The 8,858-nt window shown below is 44.3% G+C and overlaps 1 protein-coding gene across 2 annotated transcripts in view; it reads left to right on the top strand.

The window, feature by feature from the left end:
• The first annotated feature begins 3,735 nt into the window (after positions 1 to 3,735).
• Positions 3,736 to 8,858, top strand: part of PSD4 (pleckstrin and Sec7 domain containing 4) — a 44,913-nt gene continuing 39,790 nt past the window's right edge. Inside the window, exon 1 of one of the 2 annotated variants that reach the window (XM_017549797.2) lies at positions 3,736 to 3,912. The gene's annotated coding sequence lies outside the window, so the exon portion shown is untranslated. The other variant, XM_017549798.2, reaches the window with a different exon arrangement.

Raw genomic sequence — 8,858 nt, 5'->3', positions numbered from 1 at the left:
CAAGCTAACAAAAGAACATTTTGACCTCTGGCCTACATGGTTTCTGATAAGAAATTATTCATCATTCCTGTATGCAATGAATGTGTGTTTTTTTTTTTTTTTTAATTTGGTTGCTTTTAAGAGTTTTATATTTATCTCTGTTAAGTCAGTAACTTGAAAGGGTCTGAGTTTTTATTCTGCTTGCAAGCTAACTAGATACCCCATCACTATTTTATAGATTCTAACAGAAGATGATTGAAGACATTTATTCCTCATAGCACTAACAAAATAATACACAGGCTCCTTGAGGCCCACTTTCTACAGGAAGTTGTGATGAGCTCCATATGTTACCTGGACACATGGTGAAGTACATTATAAAAAAGGAACCCTAATATTAGGAGGCCCTGAACTTACATAGTAGCTGTTGGCACACCTGCCTAGGCTTCCCCCTGGAGGGCAAACGTTGGGATGTCTCTTCATTCTGGGGTAATAAAGATACAGATGACACCTTCATTGATGTGGATTTATTTATATTCCATTTGGTGCTTTATTTAAAAAATGGTTATTGTATTTCTGCTGAAATTCCTGATTTCTTTATCCATTATAACCATTTTTTGCTGTTTTTTTTAAACCATATTTACCATAGTTTTTGTTTTTAATTCCTTATCTTTTGATCCCAATATCTTGGTCATCTGTGGGTCTATTTCAATTGATTTTTTTCTCTTGACTATGCTCACATTTTTCTGCTTTTTTGAACATCTAATAATTTTTTTGTCATATGATGAACACTGTGACTGATATATTGCAGATGCTCTTATTTTTATTTTCCTTTGAAGAGTGTCAAGTTTTGTTCTAACAGTAAGTTAAATTATTGAAAACACATCTTGGTTTTGTGGAGACTTTGCACTTTGTTTGGATAAATTTCTTTTGGTTTTGTCCCTCATTCTAGGGTATATACCTTAATGCTGGGCTGCAGTCATTCCTGCTAAGCAGTGACCATTCTAGGGTTTCAATGGAAAGCCCAATAGAACCAAGTTCCTCTCAGATGGTAGAACTTTCCCAGAGACAGGCAACTAACGGCTGAGATCTCTGCTCGTTACTGTTTTCCTCTAGGTTATTTAGATTCTTGCTCCACGCATTGTTCATTCAGGAATCTGCCAAGGATTTTAAGGAGTTTGCATGCAGTTGTTGGGTTTCTGTTCTTTGTGGCTCCTTCCTTTTCAGAATTTTCCTCCTCAAAGACATCCCACTGAGTTACCCTCTTGCCTCCCAAGTTTACAATTTACCAGTGTACTTCACACTACTGCTTATATTCCCTGTTAGTGCAAGTTTTTGGAGTGTTCGGTTCATTGTTTTATCCTGTACTGCCTAACCAGCACCTAGCATATGTACAGTAGGTGAATACCGAAGTGAATATTTGTAGAGTGAACAAATGAACTAATAAATTATAGGATTATTAAACCTAGCATCAGAGCCACATCTAAAAAGACTAAGCAGGGGCAGGGCATGGTGGCTCATGCTTGTAATCCCAGCACTTTGGGAGGCAAAGGTGGGCGGATCACCTGAGATCAGGAGTTCGAGACCAGCCTGACCAACATGGCAAAACTCTGTCTCTACTAAAAATACAAAATTAGCCAGGCGTCTGGGCATGGTGGTGAGTGCCTGTAATCCCAGCTACTCAGGAGGTTGAGGCAGGAGAATCACTTGAACTTGGAAGCAGAGGTTGCAGTGAGCCAAGACCATTCCATTGCAATTCAGTCTGGGTAACAAGAGCAAAATTTCGTCTCAAAAAAAAAAAAAAAAAAATTCTAAGCAGTGTTGCACACTGATTTAGAGCAAGGGTCCCCAGTTCCCTGTCTGTGACCTGTTAGGAACTGGAGGCACAGTTGCGGGGAGCGGGGGTGGTTCGAACAAAGCTTCATCTGATTTCCAGGCGCTTCCCATTGCCTGCATTCCACCTGAACTCCACCCCCTGTCAGATCAACTGCAGCATTAGGGTCTCATAGGAGTGTAAACACTAATGTGTACAGTGCATTCGAGGGATCTAGGTTGTGCGATCCTTATGATAATCTAGTGCTTGATGATGTGTCACTGTCTCCTACCACCCCCAGATGGGACTCTCTAGTTTCAGGAAAACAAGCTCAGTGCTCCCACTGATTCTATATTATGGTGAATTATATAATCATTTCATTATATATTACAATGTAACAATTCCAGAAACGAAGTGCACACAATAAATGTAATGTGCTTGAATCATCTTGAAATGCCACCCACTCCCATCTCCATCATCTGTGGAAAAGTTGTCTTCCACGAAACCAGTCCCTCCCTGATGCCAAAAAGGTTGGGGAGTGCTGATTTAGAGCTTGGTCTTTGGGTCCAGACTTACTGTCTGTGTGTCCTTGATCAGGTCACTTAGCCTCTCCATGCCTCAGTTTTCTCATGATGTGAAAAGCTTCCTAGCTAGTAGGTTTGCCGTGAGGATGAATGTTAACACAGCCTATTGCCTAGCACTCAATAAATATTAGGTGTTGTCATGGTTGTTGCTGCTTGTTGAGAGTCTGGTCAGCTTCATTTTAGCAGCATCAAATCAAGAAATGGACCTCTCTAGGTTCCCAATTCCTAGGGGAGCTAAAATGTTCACTAGATATTGTGAACAAACATGAGCCTTAAAGAGCCAATTCTTCAAGATGGATCCTGAGTGGTTAACTGGGCCTACATCTGTTTTATTTTATTTTTCCGTTTTTAAATGTCAAATAACTGGACCGATTGGCCTAAATTTAAAATAGAGCCAAGTGATCATTTACTGACTAGAGGTCACATACTCTGAGCTCTCTGGAAAACAGCAACATTTTGTCTTTTTTCAGAGCTCACCTGAACCAACCAATCAGAGCTCACCTGCCTTGGCCAATCAGAGCTCAGCTGTATCAACGAGACAGGGCTCAGATGTATGATCAATCAGAAGTCAGCCTTGTCAAGCAATCAGAACTAAGCAAATTTCAAGCCTTCATTTGCATAAATGGACGTGATTGGAAACCTGTGCGCGACCATTTGCTATAAAACCCGAGGCTTCCCTTTGTTCTTTGGAAGGGCACCTTTGTTTTACAATAAAGGTTGTGTCTCTCCATTTTACAAACTGCTCCCTGGAAGATTCCTTTTAGAGAACCTTTGTTCACAATATATAGGAAATATGGAATCATTTAGTTCAAAATTTCATCGTATGGTGCCTTAGATAGTTACAGAAATAGAAACCAGCTAGTGTCATCAAGGGTGATATTGAAAAATAATAGCTTCCCGCCAATGACAACCTATTCTGAGCACAAGTTCTCTAAAATAGATTAAGTGTAAAATCACAGCTATTTGCTTCTGTGCCACCAATCTCCAAACCAACTAGTGAATGTTCACTGTAAGTCAACAGTTACAGACAGCTGAAATTCGGAGATCAAATAATAAAACTTTTTCTTGTGCCCAGTGAATAATAAATGTAAGGACTCCAGATAAATCCTTTCAAGGCGTGCACGTATCTGGGCAGGCCTCAGTTTCCGGTTTAGGTACTGGAAAAATAACCAGAGGGCTTTGGAGTGCCCGCAGCTCACTAGCGCACAGGTCAGGCAGAGCCGTGCGGGGCGTGCTGGAGGTACCGGGTCTGCCTGGCGGCCCAGCCCGGCGTCGCCGCGGTCAGACCAGTCAGACAGCTTCGCCCCCCAGCCCGGGCCGGGCCTCAGCCCGCCCCTCCCTGCCCTGCGCCGCCACCCGCCCTCCCGCCTGCAGTCCCGGAAACCGAGTCCCTGCTGTGAGCTCCCGGAGCTGGACTGGCCCAGCCCCCCGCGCAGCCGAGGCCCCGCAGCTCTCGCTGCCCACCGCCGGCCCCTCGGCGCGCGGCCATGGGGCGCCCGGGCCCGCGGGAGGCCGGAGCAGGAGCCAGGCGGGAAATGGGTAAGGGATCGTGGGGAGGCCTGGGCCGGGCGGGGGCACCTCCCGTCGTCGCCGCCCTCGACAGTGACTGTGTGCCACGCACCGGTCTCGCCAAGCCGGTGAGCACCTGCGGAGCGGCTGTCGCTGAGGAGGGTAAGGGTGTCTGGAGCCGGAAAGAGGGTTGAGAGCGAGCAGAGGACCCAGAGAATGCAGCCTAACCAAGTGGTGGAGACTGGGACAGCTAGGGGACGCTCTCATCACTGAGAGAATCAGCCTGCGCTCTCCCGCGGCGGGCTACCCCAGCTGCGCTGCTGGATCTGGACTCCAAGTCCCGCTGGCGAGCAGGAGGAGCCCTTAAAGTCATCCAAGTGTCAGAACCAGGCGACACTGAGGGCTTTGCTTCTAATCTCTCATCGCGCTGTGGCTCAGTGGTTCCTGGTGCTCATGACCAGGCCAGGCTGTCCCCTGCTTGGTGGGAGCTTCCCCCCAAGAGGGCACTGGGCTTGAGGACGAGGCATCTCTTCCCTGTCCCCTTGGGTGTTGGCCCTTCTCCTAGGTGTGTCTAGCAAGAAAGTATTAGAGATTTCTGGGAAGGTAAACAGTGTCTGCTCAGCTGACAAACTCATATCCCTCTAAGATTTCTTTCCGGTCCTAGAATTGCCTAGCTCATCTTTTCTTAGGATGCTGGAGCTAAGAATGTGAGTTCTTTGCTGGATTTTTCCATGCTGCAGGATGGACTTGCTACTCTGGTCAATGCACTCGCCAGGCCTCTGTGCATGGTCTGCATGCCTAGGTCAGGGGGTTAGTGTCAAAGTGAAGACTGAGCAAGGTCAGCCCATCTGCCCTTAAACCTGGGGGTTGGCCCCCTCCAAAGGCCCAGACCTGATTGAATGTAATTAGCAACTAACTGGATGTCCATGAGCCTCTCTGCATAAGGAACACACCAAGATCAGGTTTAGACAGTGCATAGCGCCAAATGATTCATTCTTTTCTTCCAGACGTGGTATTTCCTGTATGTGAAGCATATGAAAAAGAGTCATTCATTCATTCATCTAGCAGATATTTACTGAGTGCCAACTACAAATTAGGCATGTAGGTACTGGGAATACGACTGCTCTCATTTGCATACAAGTTGGAGAGACAAAATAAGCTAGTAAGCAGTTGAATGACATTATTTCAGAGAGCAATAAATGCTGAAAACACAAAACTGAAAAATCCCCCAAAAGACAGATATGGGGCATGACAGTGAAACGTATAAGAGACATTTGTCCTTAGCTAGAAAATGTAGCAAGCAGACTTTCTAAATTAGGTGGGAAATTGGTCCCATGTTCAGGTCCTCAAAATCCAGGGAGACAGGATGAGGTACCCTCTGTTTCTATCAACGGAGAGTTATAAGCTGCCTATAAGGGATCAATGAGAAATGGACTAGCTGTGAGCAGCCCCTCTCTAAGAGTATGTTTGTTATTGGAACGCTTAAATCTAAGACAGAGATTAATTTTCTCAGAAAACATGCTCTATTGACTCACTCACTCATTTGTATATTTATTCAGCAAACATTTATTGAGGGCCTGTATGTCCCAGGCACTATTCGAAGTTTGAAGGATACACCAGTGACTAAGACAATCCTTACTCTCACAAAGCTTATTTCTTGTAGGAGAAACAGACAATAAACAACATAACAATTTTAATGTTGTGTCAGATTAAGGCTCTGAAGAAAAGCAAAGCAGCTTAAGGGGTTAGAAGTTGATTGGGGCTACTGTGTTCAATAAAGTGGTTAGGACAGCCAGTGCTAAGATGAAATTTGAGCAGAGAGACCTGAATGAAGGTGGGACATGGCCATGTGACTACCTGGGGGAATAACATTCTAGACAGAGGGAACAGCGAGTGCAAAGGCCCTGAAGCCAGAGTGTGGCATGAAAATGCTGGGCATGCTGGATGAACACGGAGGAGGCCAGTGTGGCTTGGGTAGGGAGCAGGCATCTCAGAGACTTGCCTTAAAGGAGGCCGGGGTAGGGCTCAGCCTTGACCACTGGCATCCAGGAAAGCAAATGATGCCCCTCACTGCTGTGGCAGGAACTTGTGGACAGGCCTGGTGGTTTACACCAAGCAGGACAAGAGGTGATCACAGAGATGGAGAGCGTGTCTTTTGGTGCAAGAGGTATCACTTGCTTTTCTTACTCACACCCTGCATCCCTCAAAACACTGGGCAGCCTGGCCAACATAGTGAAACCCCATCTCTGCTAAAAGTATAGAAACTAGCCAGGAGTAGTGGTGCTTTCCTATAATCCCAGCTACTAGGGAGGCTGAGGCATGAGAATCGCTTGAACCCAGGAGGCAGAAGTTGTGGTGGGCAGAGATTGTGCCGCTGTACTCCAGCGTGGGTGACAGAGTGAGACCCTGCCTCAAAAAATAATAAAAAACAAAACAAAACAAAACCCAAAAACATTATGGGCCCACACAATGAGAATTATAGTGGGCAGCAGACCCTGAGGATTTCAAATTTAGTATTAGGTTAGTGCAAAAGCAATTGTGGCTTTTGTCATTAAAAATAAATGCCCACAGAATGGAAGATGAGAAAAAACTTGCCTTCTGGGAAAATGCCAATAATCTATTTTTTTTTTCATCCTTAAAATTATTAGATGATCTCATTAGCAGGTTTTTCTTAAAAAAAAAAAAAAAAAAAAAAAAAAAAGCAGCCAGAGACCATAATCAGTAGCATTTATTGAGCACACACTAAAGGCCAGGCCCTCCTTTGGGTACTTTGTGTGCACTAACACAAATAATTCTCGCAGCTGGTCTCTGCAGTTTATACAGTTATGATCTATCTTCACAGATAAGAAAACTGAGGCCCAGAAAGAGTAAGAAAGTTGTCCAATGATTGCAAAGTCTTCAGTGAAAAAATAAAAAGAATGAAGAATAAAAATAGAAAAAACAAAAGTTGTCCAAGGTTACATGGATAGTAAGAGAAAAATCAGAACTTGCCATCAGGTGGTGTCATTTTTGAGCTAAGTGCTCTTACACTATGCTGTAACAATGTCAGAGAGCCAAACTTGGGCCCAAATTCTGAAGAGAGTCTGTCCACCAAAATGGACTTCTGACTGTTCTAACTTTTGGAGAAGCTTCTAGTTTGGCAAATGAAATTGGTTCCTTTATAAAACAGTCATGGCCAGCCGGTTGCGGTAGCTCACGCTTGAAATCGCAGCACTTTGGGAGGCCAAGGTCAGCAGATCACTCAAGGTCAGGAGTTTGAGATCAGCCTGGCCAACATGGTGAAACCCCATTTCTACTTAAAAAAAAAAAAAAAATAGCCTGGCAAGGTGGTGCATGCCTGTAATCCCAGCTACTGGGGAGACTGAGGCAGGAGAACCGCTTGAACTCAGGAGGCGAAGGTTGCAATGAGTTAAGATCGTGCCACTGCACTCCAGCCTGGGCAACAAGAGTGAAATTCTGTCTAAAAAAAAATTAATGCAAGCAACCCTTAAGGTACACAGTGAAAAATCTCTTTCCCTCTCCTGTCCCGTGATCTCCAATTCTCCTGGGAGGCAATTTCTTGAGAATACTTTCAGAGAGATATATTCTATTTGTAAACAAGCGCATATATATATGTATACCTTCCTTGTCTTATTTTTTTAAATATAAATAGTAGGAAATAATACTTAGGTATGCAGTTTTTAAAAAAACTCAATATACTTAACAATCATTCTGCTTCAAGACATATAGACAGGCTTCATCTTTATATTTTTTTCTTTTTTTCGAAACAAGGTCTCACTCTGTCACCCAGGCTGGAGTACAGTGGCCTGATCATGGCTCACTGCAGCCCCACCTCCTGGGCTCAAGTGATCCTCCAGCCTCAGTGCCCTGACCTGTCCGCCCCTGCCCAGTAGCTGGGACCACAGGCAGGTGCCACCACACCAGGCTAAATTTTGTATTTTTTGTAGAGATGGGAATGTCACTATGTTTCCCAGGCTGGTCTCAAAATGCTGGCCTCAAGCAATCCTCCCACCTCGGCCACCCTCCCAAAGTGCTTGGATTGCAGGTGTGAGCCTCCACACCCTGCCTCCATCCTTTTTAAGTACATGTATAATACTGTATCTCATTGAATGTGTTACCATATTTATCTAGCCAGTACATTGGGGGTTTATAAGTTATTTCCCCCATTTCTGTTTTTCTGCTGTGATAGACGATAATACTTTAAGCATACCTGTACCTATATAATCTCTCAGTTCTGTGACTGTTTCAGCGGGAGGAATTCATAAATATGGTTTAAAAGTTACGTATATATTTTAGATCTTGCGGAATGCTGTCAGCCTGCTTTCTGAAGGCACGCATGTCTTTGTATGTAGGTGAATGCTGCTTTCCCCTCGGCTCCACCAACTTGATGTATCATCAACTTTTTGTTCTTGCCAATTTGACAGATTAAAAAACAATGCCATCATGCTATAGTTTTAATAGGTGTTTCTTTCCAGTGAGTGGTGTTACAGGACTTACAAGCCATTGGTATTTCTGTGGACTGTTCATATACTTGGCCTATGTTTTCAATTGGATTTTTGTTGTTGTTATTGAATTATCATTCCTCTTCATCCCTCATTCCTAGTCCCAGTGGTTTCACCTCACACCTACCCCCTAACCCTACCCTCATGAGCAGCAGCTACCCTGACATATTTATGACAGGTTTATCCTTAGACCTGGATGTATTTTAGAAAGGTATATAGAAAAAAAGAAAGGTATATGATGTTGATTGATATATGCATGCATTTTAACCTTACATAAATTGCTCTGTGGGGCTGGGCACAGTGGCTTATGCCTGTAACCCCAGACTTTTGGGAGGCTAAGGTGGGAGGATTGCCTCAGGCCGGGAGTTCAAGACCAGCATGGGCAACAAAGTGAGACCTTTTTCTTTTTTTTTGAGACTGAGTCTCACTGTGTCTCCCAGGCTGAAGTGCAATGGCAGGATCTCTGCTCACTGC

Source organism: Cebus imitator, unplaced genomic scaffold (genome assembly GCF_001604975.1).
Source record: "Cebus imitator isolate Cc_AM_T3 unplaced genomic scaffold, Cebus_imitator-1.0 Scaffold222, whole genome shotgun sequence".
Classification (NCBI taxonomy): Eukaryota; Metazoa; Chordata; class Mammalia; order Primates; family Cebidae; genus Cebus; species Cebus imitator.
The sequence above is the reverse complement of the archived record's forward strand: the minus strand, read 5'-3'. Positions and strand labels throughout refer to the sequence as shown.